Raw genomic sequence first — 18,879 nt, forward strand, 5'->3', positions numbered from 1 at the left:
TTGTGTATCCTATAGGGACTGTTTCCAGAGCTCAGGGGACCCTCATCTGTGGCACAAGCCCGCCATGTGCAGCATCCACCTATGCAACTCCAGCTCTGAAGACACAACGGGGAGGGGCAAGATGCACATTTGAAGCCCCCCGCCATCTACAGGGAATGACTCTAAGGCCCTCTGTCCAAAGCCCAGGGAGTCACACTGCCTACCCACAGCTAGAGTGCTGAGTAGCTGTCTGGATTGACCTCTCAGTCCCCTGCAGCTTCTCGCGGTGCCTCATCTGTTCCAAGAATAACACTCCGTCCCTTCCCCCTCCCATCCTGCTTCCCCTCCCTCTGGAGAGAACCCCACTGTGTCCCAGGGGTTCTGTAAGAGAATGCTTCCTTTCTTACTGCTTCCAAAAGGAGTTATAATTCCCCTCTGATCGTCTCCTTCACCACAGTGCTACAGAAGAATGTACTTCTTAATAGCCAAGAAGCTGATGCCGCTGGCCACCGTTGTGATCCGGCAACGGAGCCCATAAATATCATTTCCAAACCTGGTCCATGAACACACGAGTGCCTGCTTGCCATCCGCGAGAATGCATGTTATATAAGCCTTTGTGCCTAAAGAAGAAAAGCTCTTCTGGAAAACACTTGTACACTCACAGTATGTATCAAGAATAGTTTCCATGCACCCCACAGCAAGGATATCCAACCAAAACCACCCACGCCAACAGAGCACACTTTCAATACAAGCCTCTGAAGGTGGGCAGCTACTAACTGAACCAAGTGTGTCATGCAACTCCCCCCAGACTTGGACAGATATCGTGTGTAAGGGGGGAGTAGAGAGAGAGGTAGAGAGCTGTGTACAGTGTATGGTGTGTGCACGGTGTATGGGGTGGGCTGTGGGAGGGTGTGTGTGGGTACAGTATGGGGGGATATGTGTGCGTGCTCCTGTGGTATGGTGTGTGTTCTTGTGTGTGTGTGTGTGTAGTGTGAAATGTGTGTGGACTAGGGATAGGTATTCTATGGCTGTACCCATGCAGCCACCACCACAATGTGGCTGTAGCCCTGTTCCAAACCACACAGGCGCTCTCTCTCTCTCTCTCTCTCTCTCTCTCTCTCTCTCTCTCTTTCCCATTAAGGATGGAGAATGGGGCTATCATCCTCTCTCTCTCTCTCTCTCTCTCTCTCTCTCTTCCTCCCTCCATCCCTCCCTCCCACCACACTCTGTTTTTCAGTTGTTTAAGACAACCTCTTGCTACATAGTCCAAGGCCCCTCCTTCTCTCAAGGACTGGGTTTGCAGGCATGCACCATTATCCCAGTTCTATACAATGCTGGAGCAAGAACACAGGACTCCCTGCTCACCAGGCAGGCACTCCTCTGACTAAGCTCTGTCCCTAGCCTCAATGTGTGCTCTTATAAAACCTGGTACAGATAGCCAGAAAGTCTCTCCAAAAGGTCCGTGTGCCCTCCAGGTCCTTCAGCCTAGGTAAGGTGCTGACAGACAGAATGCTCCCCACCCCCACCCCATTCCTGTGTCCCATTGAAGCTTTAAGATTTACAAGAAGACAGATTCAACACAACGCACATCAAAATCCCAGCAAAATTCTTCAAAGACCTCAAAAGAACGGTACTCAACTCCATATGGAAAAGCAAAAAACCCAGGATAGCCAAAACAATCCTGTACAATAAAAGAACTTCTAGAGGCATCACAATCACTGACATCAAACTGTACTACAGAGCTACAGTACTGAAAACAGCCTGGTATTGGCATCAGAACAGACAGGAGGACCAATGGAACCAAATAGAAGACCCAGATATCAATCCAAACACCTTCGAACACCTGATCTTTGATAAAGAAGCAAAAAGCATCTCTCAAGCCCAGAGGCTTCCTGACCCAGTGGGATTCATCTCAATATCACAAAATGAGGACAGAAAGAAGGCTCCAAGGCCCAGCTAGAAGAACGTCCTGAGAGGGTGAGTCTCGAGGATTTGGCTTCCTCGAATGTGGAGAGGAACAGTACGGAACACCTGCTGAGGACAGATGCCCAGATAGCTAGAGTTGCCTCGGGGATAGATCTTCAAATACCTGCCCCATGGGAACCCCCCTCCTGAGGCCATTTCGCAGCATCTCCTCCCAAGAGGGCAGCTGTGCTGGAGGAAGGCTCCGCACACACCAAATTCTTGACACAGTCGGTGGTCCAGTCTTCCGGACGGTACAGAAGTCTCTTGCTGATTTGGCGCACAGTGCCCACCTCTTCCTACACTCCGTCAAGTTCCAGTGTGCAGCATCGAGGTCAGGCTCAGAAAATGTTTCAACAGTAAGCTACAACTTGCATTGGTTGGCTGAGGCAGCCACCACACTGTGCCACACAGTGCTGGCACCCACACAGAGGGTGAGGCTTCAACAGCAGGCTTTTATCCCACATCATTCTAGAGATCAGAAGTACAGCGTCAGATGCCAGCATGGGGGTGGGGAGGGGGATTCAGGTGAGACCCTTCCTGGGTGCAGATGGTGCCTTTGCACTTCGACCTTTTGTGGTGGGCTTCAAGCTGCAGATCTGAGCTTGCCCAGCGCTTACGGCAACCACCAAGAAATACAGCTCCTGTCGCTGTGGTCTGAAGCGCTCCCATCCTCCCTTCCACTCCGTCAACTCCACCACCTTCCTAAATGTGTGGAGTGGCCACAAGCTGACCTGGCGCTAGCGTCCCCTCTGTCTGGTGGCCAACACTGAGCTCAAGAGGGATCAGATGTCCACCCGTGGGGCTTCAGCTGCTTCGGATGTTTCCTCATTGGCTCGTAGACCAGGGACTCAGGCTGGTTCTCAAGTGTCACAGCCAGGCACGAGCAGGACAGGCAGCACCGCCCAGGTATCCTCCTCCAGCGTGGTGACTTTGGAGGCTGGGGGATCACTGGGAAGAGAAAGCATAGCCAGAGACACTGAATGCAGTGGTCTTGACATTGCTTAGTGCCATGCATCAAGAGGCAACATTCTCAGACCCCTACTGACAGCTGTCCAGAGTTCTGACGTGTCCTGGACAAGGGGGAGATATTCCCTGTGACTGAGATGAAATGATCACGGGTAATTCCTAAAGTAAAAATCCAAGGGATTCAAAGACATAAAGATGTGAAAGGAAGAATCAAATGCTATCTGTGACTGTCCGTGTGGGAATATGTACTTCGACAAAAAAGAAAAAATTAATAAAACAACAGGACAACAGAGTAAATACAGGATATCTGTGGAGGGAAAAACCATAACAGATCAACTTTATTTGTAAACACCAATAATAACTTAAACAAAAAGTGTTATCATTGTTAAAATAAGTATAAAAGATATGAATACATTATTAAAAATACAACACAAAACAAGCTGAAAGTAATCTTTTTATTTATGTTTTCATGTATGAATGTTTTGCCAGTACATATGTCTGTGCACCACATGTGTCCCTGGTACCCTGGACAGAAGAGGGTGTTGGATCCTCTGAGTTACAGGCAGCTGTGAGCCACCATATGGGTGCTGGGGATTGAACCTGGGTCTTCCGTAAGAGCAGGCAGTGTTCTTAACCACTAAGCCATTGTTCCTACCCCACACATGGAAATTAAAATGTGCCTCAGGGAAGCAAGATGACTCAGTAGGTAAAGGTGCCTGTCAGCCAGCCTGGTGACTAGAGACCAACTTCCGGGAAACACACAGCGGAAGGAGGAAACTGCAGCTTGAAGGGTGCCTCTGTGGCTTGTACGCACACGTGCACACATACACACACACACACTTGTGTGTGCGCGCACACACATGCACATATGCACACATGTGTGTGCTCATACACACGCACGTACACACATGCGCACTCATGCACACACATGCACACATATGTGCACATGCACACACATGCATACTCATGTACACACACAGAAAGGGAAGGAAGGGAAGGAGAACACAGATGGGAGAGGGATTGAGAATATATCTTTAAAAAGTAATAAAAATATGGCTCAACCGAGACATACTGTCAGAAGTGTCACTGTCTCCAGGTTGGTCCACCTAACCAGTGCAGCTCCAGAAGAATTCCAGTTGGCACACTAATTGTAAGATTATATTGAGGAGGAAAGGGTAGAACAATTATAGCATGCCCAAGGTAGACCATGGTGGGTCAAGAACTGACATAAAGCTAGCGAAGTAGGACTCAGGCAACCTTAGATCAAGGAGACTGGGTGGAGGTCTCAGAACCACAGCCACAAATGACCCCTGGCTTACCACAGAGCCATAGGCAAGGTCAGTGAAGAAAAGAGGTCCCTATTGCTCAGAATACGGGTGACCAACAATGACGTGCTATATGCAATCAAGCCCCCACTTCATTCCTTATACAAAAGTCAAAATTCCTGATGGGTTAAGAGCCCACCAGAGACAGGAAGATCCAAAACTCAATGAGTGAAATCTGACTGGCTCCAGAATTAGAAAACAGCTATAAAAAATTTTGGGAAAGAAAAAAAGACATTTGGGAATAATCCAGGAAAATTGAATATGAAAAATACATTATATAATGTTATTGAATTAAAGTAATTTTCTTTCTCATACTGGTGTAACTGTCATACAAACATCCTCAGGAAAGGGTATTCTTAGAAAATGTACCCTTGGAATGTGGCAGGGAGCTATGGGTGCTCACATGCACTTTGGGAACCCGCCCCAGGAGGATGGACATGCGGTGTTAGCATGGATTCTGGAATCTAGGTGGAGGGTATGTATCGTTCATTGTACAATTCTTTTGCCTTTCCTCTGCCTTTGAAAGTTTCCCATAGGAAAAAAAAATACGGACGTTAAAACGGATTTTTAAAAAACTGTTATGTTCCTGTGATAAAGCCCTTACAAAGCAATAAAACACAGATGAGACACAGTCATTATGTGGGGTGCTGGGAAGTTTCACGTCACACAAGCTAGAGTCATTTGGGATGACAGAAGCGCAACTGAGAAAATGCCCCTACCAGATTGGCCTGTAGGCAAGCCTGTGGGGCATTTTCTTCATTGATGTGGGAGGGCCAAGCTCACCGCGGGCAGTGCCACCCAGGCTGGTGGTCCCTGGTGTAATAAGAAAGCAGGTTGCAGGCCAGGTGGTGGTGACTTGCACCCTTGATCCCAGCACTTGGGAGGCAGAGGCTGGTGGATCTCTGTGAGTTTGAGGCCGGCCTGGTCTACAGAGTGAGTTCCAGGACAACCAGGGCTGTCGCACAGAGAAACCCTGTCTGGAGGGTGGGGAGCAGGCTGAACAAGAGAATGGTAGGCGCTGAGGTTGGAGTGGGGTCACCCCTAGGTGTGGTACCACTTCCCTCCTGTTCACTGGCTTCACTTTGCGCTGTAATTCCTCTCATGACTAAAACATGGGCCAAATACACTCTGTTACTTAGTGAACCTCCTTTTAAAAAAAAGAACTAGGAAATGATGGGCCAGGGCAGCTGGGTGTGACTTGAGACAAGTTGCTCAACATTCAGCAGAAGGACACTGCTCACTATCAGATCTTCGGAGCCAAAATGTTCTGGAGGCCACAGCTCACACTGCAGACACTCCTGGTCTCGGGCTGCTCGGGATGCTCTCGGCCCAGCTGCAGTGACTATGCTTGCCTGTCTCTTACGGGCAAGCACAACAGAAACCCAGGCTTGCCTGGACTGTGTAGTATTGAGCACACAGCTCCAAAGCTCCAGAGGTTGTTCCCTGCTTTGTCAGCCCCATCAGAAGAACATACCAAGTCCAGACGGCCTCGAGGAGGTGCCCAGTAGCAAGGACAAAACAGATGTCAAGCCTGCTGTGGCCCTTGGAGCTGATGTCAGAAACCCTTTGGGACCAGACTCTCCTGTGAAATCAGCACACGCAGGGAGTGGGTTCTGTGTTCCTTCCTCTCTATCCATCCTAGTGTTCTGACCAGCTTCCACTCAGCATGCGTGCATGCATGCGCATGCTCGCACGCGCACACACACACACACACACACACACACACAGAGAGAGAGAGAGAGAGAGAGAGAGAGAGAAGAGGCACTTCTCTTAAGAATGGCCTTGACAAGTCAGGCGTAGTGGTACACGCCTTTAATGTCAGCACTTGGGAGGCAGAGGCAGATGGATCTCTGTGAATTTAAGGCCAGCCTGGTCTACAGAGTGAGTTCCAGGACAGCTGAGGCTATACAGAGAAACCCTGTCTTGAAAAACCAAAAAAGAAAAAAAGAATGGCCTTGCCAACAGGCTCAAGAACGCGCCTGATGCCCTAATGTCTTGACTGATGCTCTTCTCTCTGAGACGCCACCTCTGCCACCCTGACCGAGGTTATACCACAGGAAAGCAGGGGAAAGCGTGACCTGTAAGTGGCCATGCCTGACAACGCCTTCAAAACCTTGATTTGAAAGATCCTGTGGATTTTTTGGATGGATTTTAAGAGAAACCTTTTAAAACCTAACCCTTGACCCGGGAATGAAAGTTCTGGGGAAAGGCCTTGGGGCAGGGGACTGGCGATGGCGTGTGATTGGGAACTGCTTCCTGGTGACTCAGGGACCAGACATCCTCACTCTGAGCACACAGGCTGCTGGACCAGATCCTCACAAGTGGAAATGTCTTCATAACCAGAAGGACTCGGCTTTCCTCCAATCCACCCTAGGGACGGCCTCAGGTACCAGCTCCGAGGAGAAGTGAGTGTCCTGCTTCCTGTAGTTGTGCCTCAGCCAGTGCAGGCTCTGAGAGCCCCAGGCTCCAGAAAGGTAGGTCACACCCACCAGACACGGAAGTGACTCCCTGCCTGTCTATCTTGGATCTCTCCTTCCAGCCCTGAAGTTTGGTACAGGAGAAAACGTGAACCCGGCAGGGTTTCAACCAGAAGACAGAAGTCGAGTAGCGAATATGCTTACTGAAATCCACTAAGTAATGGCTTACAAGAGACACATGGTATCTGGGTAGAACACAAAGTCCATATTTAAAAAGTTAAGTTCCTTGGGGCTGGGGAGACGGCTTGGTTGGAAGAGTGTTTGACATACGCAGGCATAATGACGGAAGTTCAATCCAGCAGAAAAGGCTGGGTGTGGGGGTGCAGACTTAGAACCCTCACAGCAGAGGCAGAGGCAGGCAGATCCCTGGGCTCTGGCCCATCAGCTTAGCCTACTTAATGAGTTGCAAACCAGTGAGAGACCTTGCCTCACAAACCAAGTCGGATGGTGACCTGAGGAACAATATCCAAAGCTGATCTCTGGTTTTGTGTGTGTGCGCGCACATACACACACACACACACACACACACACACACACACACACACCACCTACATACATGTGTACACACATGCACACCCTCACACAGGAAGTCACATTTTGATTCAGATAAACAGCAAGCTGATAGAAGTCAATTGTTTCAGCATCTACCCCAAAGCACTGCTCCATGAGTCTAGATGGCCTCTACTTAATGGTCTGTTTATCCATGGCTTGAGAATCTCTTCCAAACTCCAGACAACGGAACTTCACAGGCAGTGAAAGAAGTGGGAGGGGGCAGAGCTTCTGAGAGTGACCAGGTCATGCGCGCTCCCTTGTGAAGAGACTGAGACTCTTGTATGAGACTTTGTGCCAGTGCACCTGCCACTCTTCCTGCTGAGATGGGGTGCTCCACTTGTGTGGAAGGGATGGGGTGCTGCACTTGTGTGACCTGTGAGGACGGGAGGGGGTGCTCCAACATGTGAGGATGAGATGGGGTGCTCCTCCCCGTGAGGACAGGATGGGGTGCTCCACCCTGTGAGGACAGAATGGGGTGCTCCACCCGTAAGGACGGGATGGAAGTGCTCTTCCCCGTGAGGACAGGATGAGGTGCTCCTCCCCGTGAGGACGGGATGGGGTGCTCCACCCGTGAGGACACAATACTCCAAAGCCATCTTGCGCAGGGCTGAGCCTTCACTGGACAGTGGGCCTGCTTGAGCTCAGCTTCCCAGGCTCCAGAGCTGTGGGTAGCAATTGTCTGCTCTCCATTGATTATGCATCTGTCCTATTTTGTCATAGTAGCACAAATAGACTAAGGCACAGTGGATGCTTAATTTTAGAACAGATGGCAGACTGTCTGCTAGCATCCACAAACCCTAGGTCCCATCTCTGCCGCTGCATAGAGCACACATGGCGGTACATGCCAGCAATCTCAGCACTCCGGAGTTACAGACGGAAGGACCCAAAGTTCAGAGTCGTTCTCAGACACAGAATAGGCCGACTTTGTTCCTCAAGGATCCGAGAAAATACCGGGTAACTCTGAAATGATTTAATTAATAAAAAATCCTCTAATACCTGTTTATAAAATTATGTTAGAGAACATTTGACTTTATAAAATGCATATCATTTCTTAAAATAGTTCTGGCTGATAAACATAACGCCTTGATCAAATGTTCACCGTCGTCTAAAGCCCCTCGTCAGTCAAGTTAACAGAGAAGCTGTGGTAGTCCTCAGCTCGGCAGATGGAGAAGGGAGGCCTGAGGGAAACAACAGGCGCAGAACACAAGAGGTTGAGAAACTGCTGGGCTCCCGACACCCTGAGCTTCCACAGCCTGACTGTGTCTCTGCCCCCCCCCCCCCCACGGTTGGCTGCAGGAAAGGACATAGCAGCTCACAGGGAGGAGCTGGAGAGAGATATGTCCCAATTAAAGATGTTTCCCTGATGTTCTGACTGTGGACACTGCAAAGATCTCCACACAGACCTATCAAATAAAACAGGCGGATACAGCTGAAACAGATAATGCTTTCTAAAAACCCCGTGGGGTGGGGGTGGGGGGCTTGGAGAGAAGGCTCAGGGCTGCTGCTCTTGCCAAGGACCTGAGTTGGGTGCTCAGCACCCATGCCAGGTAGTTCACAACTGTCTACAACTCCAGCTCCAGGGGCTCCAACACTCAGGGGCCACCCCCAGCCACATGCACATAAATCAAAATCAGCCTCTAAAGACAAAGCAAACATACAAAAGTCCTGAAGTGGGAAAAAGGTGCCTGCCCCCAAGGCGGACAGCCTGGGCTAAGCCCCAGGACTAACACGGAGGAAGGAGGGAGCCAGGTCCCACAAGTTGTCCTCTGACCTCCACATGCACCTCAAGGCACACACATACACAGAACAAATAAAAAAATCCAATTAAAAAAAGAACCATTCTTCAGTCTGGAAAGTAGCTGTCCCGCCTTTCTTGCCGAAGCTGCGGGTCTTCCAGCCAATTAGAGCTGTGGGTGCTCCCTGCAGCCACGCCCCAAAGGACTGCATTACAGTGTGTGGCTTGTCATGCAGTGGGTGATCTTAGTAAAAGGCGAGAAGCAAAGGGATGCGAGCAAAATGATATTTATAAGAGATCCTCCAGGAAAATTTGTGCCGCACTGTCAGCAAGCCATACAAGGGAGTTCAAGATATTTTAAGGTACTGCGGTGTCCTGGTCGGTCTGCTGCAGCTGTGACAGACGGTGACAGAGCAACCTGGAGAAGGAAACGGTTTGTTGACCTGACAGGTTACAGTCCATCGCTGAGAGAAGCCAAGGCAGGAACCTGGAGGCAGGAAGGGAAACAGAAACCATGAAGGAGTACAACTTACTGGCTTGCCCAGCTACCTTCTTTATATATCCTAGGCTGCCTGCCTGTGAGGAGGCTTTCTTGGACCACCAGCCCCCAAATCACGACACAGAGACTTATTATTAATTATGAAAGTTTGGCCTATAGCTTAGACTTGTTCCTAACTAGCTCTTACAACTGAAGTCAACCCATTTATTTTAATCTACATTCTGTCATGTGGCTCATTACCTCATCTCTCCATACTGTTTACGCTGCTTCCTCCACATCTGGCTGGAGACCCCACTTTCTTCTTCCCAGAATCCTCTCTGTACCCAGAAGTCCCGCCTAACCTCTTCCTGCCTAGCTATTTGGTCATTCAGCTCTTTATTAAAACAATCACAGTGACACATCTTCACACAGTGTAAAGGAATATTCCACAACACCTGCCCTTTCCCCATCAATTAGCAATTAATTAACAATGCCCCAGAGACACGCCCACAGGCCAATCTGATGAAAGCAATTCCTCAACTGAGATTCCCTCTTCCCAAGCACTTCAAGTTGACAGCTAAGATTATTAGCTAGCATGCGTGACGAGCCATGTGGTAGGTGACACGCCTGTCACCTCAGCACTTTCAAGGTGGAAGCAGGAAAATGGAAGTTTCAAGGTCATCCTTAGTTACCTAGCAAGTCTGAGGCCAACCTGGGCTACCTGAGACACTGTCTCAGGCAAACAGTTTCCATAGTGGGTGTTAGTTTAGCAAATAGTCTTCAAACTATCCACATATTTTACAACTCTAACTTAATTGTAAATGTGGATGGAACACAGGTTCATATTTAATCACTGACGTCTGCCAAGCCTCGCTCAGTGGCCTAGTGAAGGAATGCTTTATAAAAACGAGTATCTGGCAAGAAGGAGCATTACAGCATTTCTGGTTCTCAGGTACAGCATTCCAAGTATATCCATTAAAGCAAATGTTGCCGTGTGTGTGTGTGTGTGTGTGTGTGTGTGTGTGTATGTGTGTGTGTGTGTGTGTTATCTGTATCTTGGGTGTCGGTGTCTTTTTTGAATCTCTGTAATCGTGGCACCAATGTGCTGGGAACCCCCCCCTTGCCATAACAAGTGATGTATAAACTCTGTGATGTTCGCTGTATAATTTGGAGCATGCTGGGCAGGTCATGTGTCTCTGGCTTCTTTTCGGCATCTCACTTTGAATGTTGTATAGCACACCCTCTGGTCTGTTTTTCCATAAGACCTCATCTGGCATTAATTGCTGTAATCGTCATTTCTAGACTCTTGAGTCTGGTCTTGTGCAATCAGACCATGCTTCCACACGTCCATTCTGTCCTCTGGCTCCTTGAACAAACAGAAGTCAGTTTGTTTGTCCATCAGTTCTATCAGGAGGGTCATTTATTTACTTATGTTTTTACATTTCTATCACACACACACAAACTGTATGCACAAGAGTATGTGGGTGCCCAAAGACCACAGAAGAGGGCACAGAAGAGTCCTCTGGCACTAGTGTTGCACGTGGTTGTGAGCCTCCCAACAGGGGCACTGGGGTCAGAACTCAGGTCCTGTGGCGGAGCAGCTCTTCCCCGCTGAGCCATCCCCCTCTCTCTGGCTCACACTTCTCTGCTTCTTCCGGCTGCTCGTTTATGTTTGGATCTCAGACATCCAGCGCCGGATGGTTCTGAACAACTGTCGTCACTTGTGTCCTGGGTTCTGCCTTGCAGTCACCGTCGCTTTGGGTCTGCTGGACTTGGCTTTCTCTGTGGTCACGTATGCATTTGTCCCACCTTTGTTAGCCTCCAATGCTAGAACCGATCCCATGATGCCTGCCTCTCACCCCGCAGATGTCCCCTCAGACAGAGCAGGAGCCACTCGGGGCTGCTCTCTCCAGCGCTGGGGTGGGGGCACACCTCCTCCCCAGCACACTGTGGCTGCTGCACGCAGGCTGCACTTCCCATGACGCTGTGTGGTCACTGCCTCCCTGTACTATTTATCTCCTTGTTTTTCTAGCGCCTTGTTCCCACCAAAAATTCTTGGGCATGAACTCTCAAATATTTCCCATGCCCTATTTTCCTTTTCTTTTAGAATTCCAATTCCACAAAAGCTAACTTTGGTATTTTCCCATAGCTCTTGTATACTCTGGGGTTGCTGGCTGGGTCTAAGCCCGTGTCATTCCCATGTCCTGCCCGTATTCGTGGTCCTGATTCTTCTCTGTCTCCTCAGGCTCTCCTGGTGAGCCTTTTAGGGCATGCCCCCATCCCCACCCCTATCGTTGTTCTGCCCAAACCTGGCATTTTAACTTCTCTGGAATGGGGGAGTGGGATGGCCACAGGAGCTGGTGAGGTCTTATTTTATAGCCCTGTTTGCTGCTCCATAAATCTATGGCTATGGCCATGAGATTTGGCTCTTTCCACCTTTCCAAAGGACCCCAGCAACCACTGGAAGGCTTTTACATTCTGGGGCCAAAGACCCCAGGAATTCTTTACCACTGTGGGAAATGGTATGGCAACTGCTCACAAGCTTAGCATGGGAACATCGTGTGCCTAAAAGTCCCACTGTGGGGTGAGGAGCTGGTCACCCCCGTCGCTGTGAAAAGGTACCAGCCGGGCGGTGGTGGCGCACACCTTTAATCCCAGCACTCAGGAGGCAGAGGCAGATGGATCTCTGTGAGTTTGAGGCCAGCCTGGTCTACAAGAGTAGTTCCAGAACAGGCTCCAAAGCTACAGAGAAACCCTGTCTTGAAAAGATCAAACAAACAAACAGCAAAAAAGGTACCTGGGAGAAGCTGCTTATGAGAGGAAGAGGGTTATTTGGGCTCAGGGCTGGAGGGTCCAGTCCATTGTGGCAGGCGGGAGGATGCTTGTGCACACGGACAAATCAGGAAATGGACAAATCAGGCGTGGCGGCACTCAACCGCTTTCTATTCTATTCTAGTTTGGATTCTATTGCTGTGGGCAACATCATGACCAAAAACAACTTGGGGAGGACAGGTTTTATTTCATCTTACAGCTTGTAATCATCCACAGAGGGAGGCCAAAGCGAGAACTCAAGGCAGGAGCTGAAGCAGAAATCAGAGGACGGCTGCTTCTGGGCTTGCTCCTTGCTCTAATTAACTAACCTTCTCATCCAGCCCAAGCTCCCCTGCCTAGGGAATGGTACCACACAGAGAGGGCCCCTACAGCAATTGGCAATCAAGAAAATGCCCTCCAAGAGAGTCCCACAGACCAGTCTGACTGAGGCAACCCCCTAACTGAGGGTTCTCACTTCCAGATATGTCAAGATGACAACCAACCTTGGCCATCATAGCCGGCTTTCTCCTTTTCCCTCTTTATTCTGTCCAGGACCCCAGGCTATAGGATGGTTCCATCTACAGTCAGCACAGGTCTTTATCCCTCAGACAGTCCTTCCTAGAAAGACCTGTCCAGAGATGTGACTGCTTGTTTTATTGTTTTTTTGTTTTTTGAGACAAGGTCTCTCTATATAGCCCTGGCTATCTTGGAACTCGCTATATAGACCAGAGCAGCTTCAACTCTCAAGAGATCTGCCTGGGTCTGCCTCCCAAGTGCTGGCATTAAAAGTGTGTGTCACCACACCTGGTTAGATATGATTTTAAGTTTCACTTTATGTTTAAATGTGTGTGTGTGCGCGCGCGCATAATTTGGGTGGCTGTGGAGGCCAGAGATGCCCCTTGGAACTGGAGTTATAGGTAGTTGTGAGCCACCCAACATGGGTTCTGGGAATCAAACTCAGGTCCTCTGGTAGATTAGTATATGCTGTTAATGGCCAAGCCATCTCTCTGGTCCAATCTTTTTCTTTTCTTTTCTTATCAATGTGCAACCTTAGGATTTGTGATCAATGAGCCGCGCTGCTAACTAGCGCCCACTGTTGGTCGCTATCGGTAAGTGCACGGTTGAGTCAGTAACTGCTTGCTTTGACACATCTTTGCTTATGACATCTTTATACTGGCAGTGAAATTTAACAGAAAAAGTGAAATTTAGGTGGAAGTTGCCATCTGCTGAGTGATGCAGAGCTGCACCAGCTTAATCTTTGTTTCAGAACATTTAATTGCTTCATTCTTAGGAAACTGAGTCTCTCCAGCACCCACCCAGGCCAGGGTAGGAGAGAAACCTTGCTCTAGGACGGCCAGTTATGGCTCAGGGTGGCTGCATCTGTGTGTATCCGTGTTCTAGACCAGCAGACATGCCCAGAGAGCAATGGGACACTTGATAGGTTCAGAGCGTCCGTGGAAGGAATTTGGGTTCTCCCACTCCCATGTTGTGAAAGTGGCCAAGCTTGCTCCTTTCCCCAGCATCTAAATGCTGGGTTTTTCTGCTTTGGTGAGCACCCCAGTAGTGTGGAGAGCCAGAGCAGCAACTCTCTGCAGCCCTTCCCACAGAGGCATCCTGCTGACTGCCATAGAAGGGTTCTGGCAGGGACGGTGGGTCCCTTTATATATGGTGGTTTTCTATCCATCTGCCTCTGACATCTGAGTAGGTGCACATCTGCAGGGGAGGCTGCCCAGCGGACCTCATCCCCAGCGCCCAGGTCTCAGGGGCCTCTCTCCAGTTACTACAGGAAGCCAGTCTCATCCCCAGGGCCTCCACCAGGGTACTTTGTTCCTTGGTACTCACCTCCTGGGAGAGCCGCCTCTCTTATTAACTGACTGCCAAATGGTCTTCTCCCTAGATACCACATGTTCACCCCTCCCCCAAATACTATCTTTCTCCAAGTCAGCTCCAGATGCTGTTTCTTCGGACTGGCTTTTGGATCCATTCCCTCCATCTTAGTCCATTCTGGCTGCTATCTCTAGATACCAGAAACCCCATAATTTATGAATAAGAAAGGTTTCTTGCTTACAGTCCTGGAGGCTGGGATTTCAAGGCCAAGGTGTGAATACATTTCATGTGTATGGTGGCATGATCTTACAGTGTCCCCCAAAGAGCAGAAGGCAAGGGCCAGAGAGGTATGTACCTACAGGCACTGTTGTGGTAGTTTTTTTTATATATATATTTATTTATTATGTATACAATAGTCTGTCTGTGTGTCTGCCTGCAGGCCAGAAGAGGGCACCAGACCCCATTAGAGATGGTTGTGAGCCACCATGTGGTTGCTGGGAATTGAACTCAGGACCTTTGGAAGAGCAGGCAATGCTCTTAACCACTGAGCCATCTCTCCAGCCCTGTTGTGGTAGTTTTTAATTGGTCTACACAGGTCATATTGTAGGGGTATATGAAAAGGAAAAGGAAAATAACAAGGGAAAAAAGTAAAGGGGAGCTGCCGACTGGCTTAGAGAACAAAGGAACTTGTCACTAAACCTGATAACTTGAGTCCCATCCTCAGGACCCACGATGGCAGAAGGAAAACAGAGCAACCTCTACAAATTATCCCAAACAGAGTGTAAACATAATATTTTAAAATTTAAAGAAAATAGTGGAAAATAGCGTGAAGTGATGGAGTGGCTGCTCTGGAGAGTTTCAGAAGCGGGAGACGGTCAGTTCTGTGCAGAGAGGTGGGAAGGATGCTCAAGCTGGGGCGTGTCTCCTCAGTGCCCGGGGGATGTGGGAAGTGACCTCGGCACCTAGAGCAGCACAGGTGAAGAGCCAGCTCCTGCTCTCCTCTGGGACCCCTTCAGACTCTAGCACCTGCTGTGGATGCGGCTGATGGGCTGAAGTCAGGTGACCAATGAACTGCAGAGTTCCCAGGCTCCACAGCTGTGAACATCAGAGCCCTGGCCCCCAAGGTAGACCGGCCCTGGACTGTCTCAGGGCTTCCCAACGCCAGGGTCACTCCCAATGGATGGAGTCTCCTGGCCAGCTGTAGGGGGCAGGGCTGTCTTTCTCTCTGTCAGTTCCTCAGTATCTGACTCCTCCCTGCCTTACCTCTCTGGGCCTTTCTTCACCCTGGGGCTGTGCCCAGATCTCAACACCCCTGGGAAGCTGTTTCTAGAATGTTTTCTCTCAGGATGGCACCCAGACACTGCCCTTCAAGTCACATAGAGCATTAACTTCCATGGTGTCTAAGGGACACAAGTGACACAGGGGGGCTTGTTCTGGAGGCCAGCGCTGTCTGGAGGGCTAGCCCTGCAGTCTAATCCCAGAAGAGAATGGGAACACCAGGCAGTTTCTCCTTCTAACCACAGGGACCCAATTAGTCTAGACCAACCCCGTGAGTACGCTCACATCGGATCCTTGATACGATGCCATTTCCAGAAGGGCCTTGCAGGGCTAGCTCAGCAGCACAAGGCTGAAATCAGGGTGGCCACCTCGGTGGATGGTGTCAGGGAGCTAATGTTGCTACCTCATCCTGACCCTCAGCCTCTGTGTGCCCTGCTATGACCAGCAGTGCTGGTGGGGGAGGGGGGGCATTCTGCAACACTCCCCTGGGCCCGCACCCTGGGACCAGTCACCAAGTACTCCCTCGCATCCTGAGCTCAGGCATCCCCAGGGAATGTGAACATGACTGGCAGGCCTGCGCGGGCATTCCTCCCGTGTGAAGCTCTTCCAAGACTCCCGGCATTCTCACAAGCCTTTCCATAAATAACGGGCTCCCTCGCCTCTGTTCCTGGAATATGCAGACACTCAAGCGCCTGCTGACTGGCTGACTAAAGCAGCCATGGCTTCTCTTTGCAGTCACTAAGGGCAAAGGGCCTGGAGACAGCGTGACCGTCCAAAAATACGTCTCCCAAAAGGCCAGGCGCGTGACTTCCCTAGTTGCTCCCTCGCGTACTCTTAGTGAGTCCCTATCAACACTTCCAACGTCACAGGAAGACAGGGCCTCACCATACAGCTTTGGCCGTACTGGAACTCACTTTGCAGACCAGGCTGGCCTCGAACTCACAGAGATCTGCTTCCCTCTGCTTCCTGAGTGCTGGGATTAAAAATGTGTGCCACTATGCCTGGCTGCATTTTTTTAAAGTTCTGCTTTTTATACAGAGATTCCTTCCCTCTCTCCACCCAAACTCTGGCCCAGAGGAACCACAGCATCGCACATGGACACGATCACATACAGTGTGGCCCAGAGGACCCATGCATTGCACACGGACACGGTCACATACAGTGTGGCCCAGAGGACCCATGCATTGCACACGGACACGGTCACATACAGTGTGGACCAGAGGACTCATGCATTGCACACGGACACGGTCACATACAGTGTGGACCAGAGGACTCATGTATTGCACACAGACATGGTCACATACAGTGTGGACCAGAGGACTCATGCATTGCACACAGACACGGTCACATATGGTGTGGCCCATTCCCGGTCAGGAATACAGTACACTGCATTGCCTTTCTCTCTCCATTCTCATTATTACCCAAATACATTTTCAATGCTGAAAAATACAGAGAATATAAAAAAAAAGTGTCATTGTTTCCATTTTGCTTTTGAAAAAGTGCTGTTTTGTTTTTGAGAGGGTCCCGTAGCTTGGGCTGGCCTCCACCCAACCTCTGTAGCTGCACACGACCTTGAATTCCTGGCCCTCCGGTCTCTACCTCCCAAGAGCAGGGATTACAGCTGTGTGAGACCAGGACTGGCGCACACAGTTTCAGTGGACAAAACGGGTTGTGCAGTGCGGCTCTGTTTTCCTTCCCTTCCTCTTTCCCCAAGTGTGGGTGCGTGAATAACAAACACACTTTTATCTTTACCTGCTAGGAAGAACCAGACAGCAAGTACTTCAGGCTCTTGTGGTTACATGGTCTTTGCTGCTGTGTATGAACAAAGCACAAACAATACGTAAGTGAGCAGTCAACACGGGTGTGTTCTAATAAACCTATACTTATAAGAACAGTCAGCAGGTAGGATGGTCCTCCAGCAGTACTTTGTCAACCACCGAGTGCACAGCTTTGTGAATTAAATGTCACGATGTTGACACCGCTCTCCAAAAGCTCTTCTATGCGAAGCAGTGTCCCGGGGACGTAACTGACAGGTGCCATTCTTCCTATCTCAACTGCCCTAGAGGGGACAGTGAGAGAAGGTGCCCCACGTATTGCTCGGTTCTTTCACTGGGGGAACCTGGCTTATCCTCACGGGGAGCCCTGCCAACGTCCTTCCACTCCCGATGTTCTTCACCCGATTACTCTTACCGCTTTCAGTTTTCCCGCCTGTAGTTCAGAGGTGGGGCTCCACGTCAGCCCGGCTCACTTCAGAGTCCTGTGAGTTCTTTTTTTTTTTCTCCTCCTAAGCCAGGAGATGGCGGTGGTGACCTGAACCGTCTCTGTGGTGGTTGTCTCCATTGTCAGCTTGCCGTGGTTTTAGGACCTCCTTTGAGGGAAACCTCCGGATGCGTCTGAGGATGTCTCCAGAGGGGTGTCGTTGAGGGGTCCCTGAGGCAGGAAGAGGCTGGAGGAACAGTTTCCACACCTCTCTGGTCCTGCGTCTGTGGTGCAGCTCCTCACGCTCTCGCCCGCCACGCCCTCCCACCATGGTGGCTCCAATCCGTCTTAAACACTGGGGCAAAACACTCTCGCTTTGGCTGCTTCTGTCAAGCATTTTGTCACAGGAATGAGAAAAGAACAGTCACGCCTCACCTTTTCATCATGCTGTTGTTTTTAAGACAGGGTCGTCTGTCAGGCTGGTCACTAATTATGTGGTGTAGGATAGCCTTGAGCTTCTGGACCCCCCCCCCCAGCCTCCCCACCTCTGAAATCCTGGGATTACATTCCCAGTTTTTGGGATGCTAGAGGCCAAACCCCACTTTGTATGTTAGACCAGCACTCTATCAGTGAGCTGCATCCAGCTGCTTGCTCCATCTCTTTAATACGCTCTTATATCCCCACCGTTTGCTCCATCTCTTTAATACGCTCTTATATTCTATCCCCCCTGCCGCGTGCCAAGGACAGAGAAGTAGCCACAGACCTTGGCTTCTCAGGATGCAGTCTGAATCTTGGTCCTTTCACCATGATACGTCCTGCACACTCACTCGAGTTCCCTAGGAGTTCAAACGTGAGTTAAAAAGCACAGAGGTGGTGGGAAAAGTAGGCAGACACAAAGGCATCACCAGTAAACATGTTACCCACCTCGTGAAAACAACACATGTTCTATTTATTTTTATTACTACATTTTTATTATTTTTAAACTTTTTACACCATATTTTCATCAGCTAGAGTCACCTAGGAGGCAAACCTCTGGGCTTTCTATGACAGTGTCTAGATTGGGTAGATGTGGGAATGTGGATGGCACCACACCATGGGCTTGAGTGGCCTTGACTGAATCAAACCCAGAAAGTGAGCTGAGCACCCCCATTCTTTGCTCTCTGCTTCCCGGTTGAGGCACAACAGAAGCAGCTGCCATGAAGGACCAAATCCCAGGAGCAGGGAGGCAGAATAACGCACCCCTCTCCAAGTGCTTCTTCCCCAGTATTCTGTCATAGTGAAACGTCA

The 18,879-nt window shown here is 49.8% G+C and overlaps 1 long non-coding RNA gene across 1 annotated transcript; it reads right to left on the reverse strand.

Annotated features, from left to right (window-relative positions):
* Nucleotides 1-8,874: 8,874 nt before the first annotated feature.
* Nucleotides 8,875-17,843, reverse strand: LOC146890527 (uncharacterized). Its single transcript, XR_014998611.2, has 3 exons — nt 17,584-17,843; nt 17,146-17,205; nt 8,875-9,486 (listed from the first exon to the last, which is right to left on the reverse strand). It is a non-coding gene; the product is annotated as an uncharacterized LOC146890527 (long non-coding RNA).
* Between the last annotated feature and the right edge of the window lie 1,036 nt (nt 17,844-18,879).

Source organism: Myodes glareolus, chromosome 23, assembly GCF_982192425.1.
Source record: "Myodes glareolus chromosome 23, mMyoGla1.1, whole genome shotgun sequence".
NCBI lineage: Eukaryota > Metazoa > Chordata > Mammalia > Rodentia > Cricetidae > Myodes > Myodes glareolus.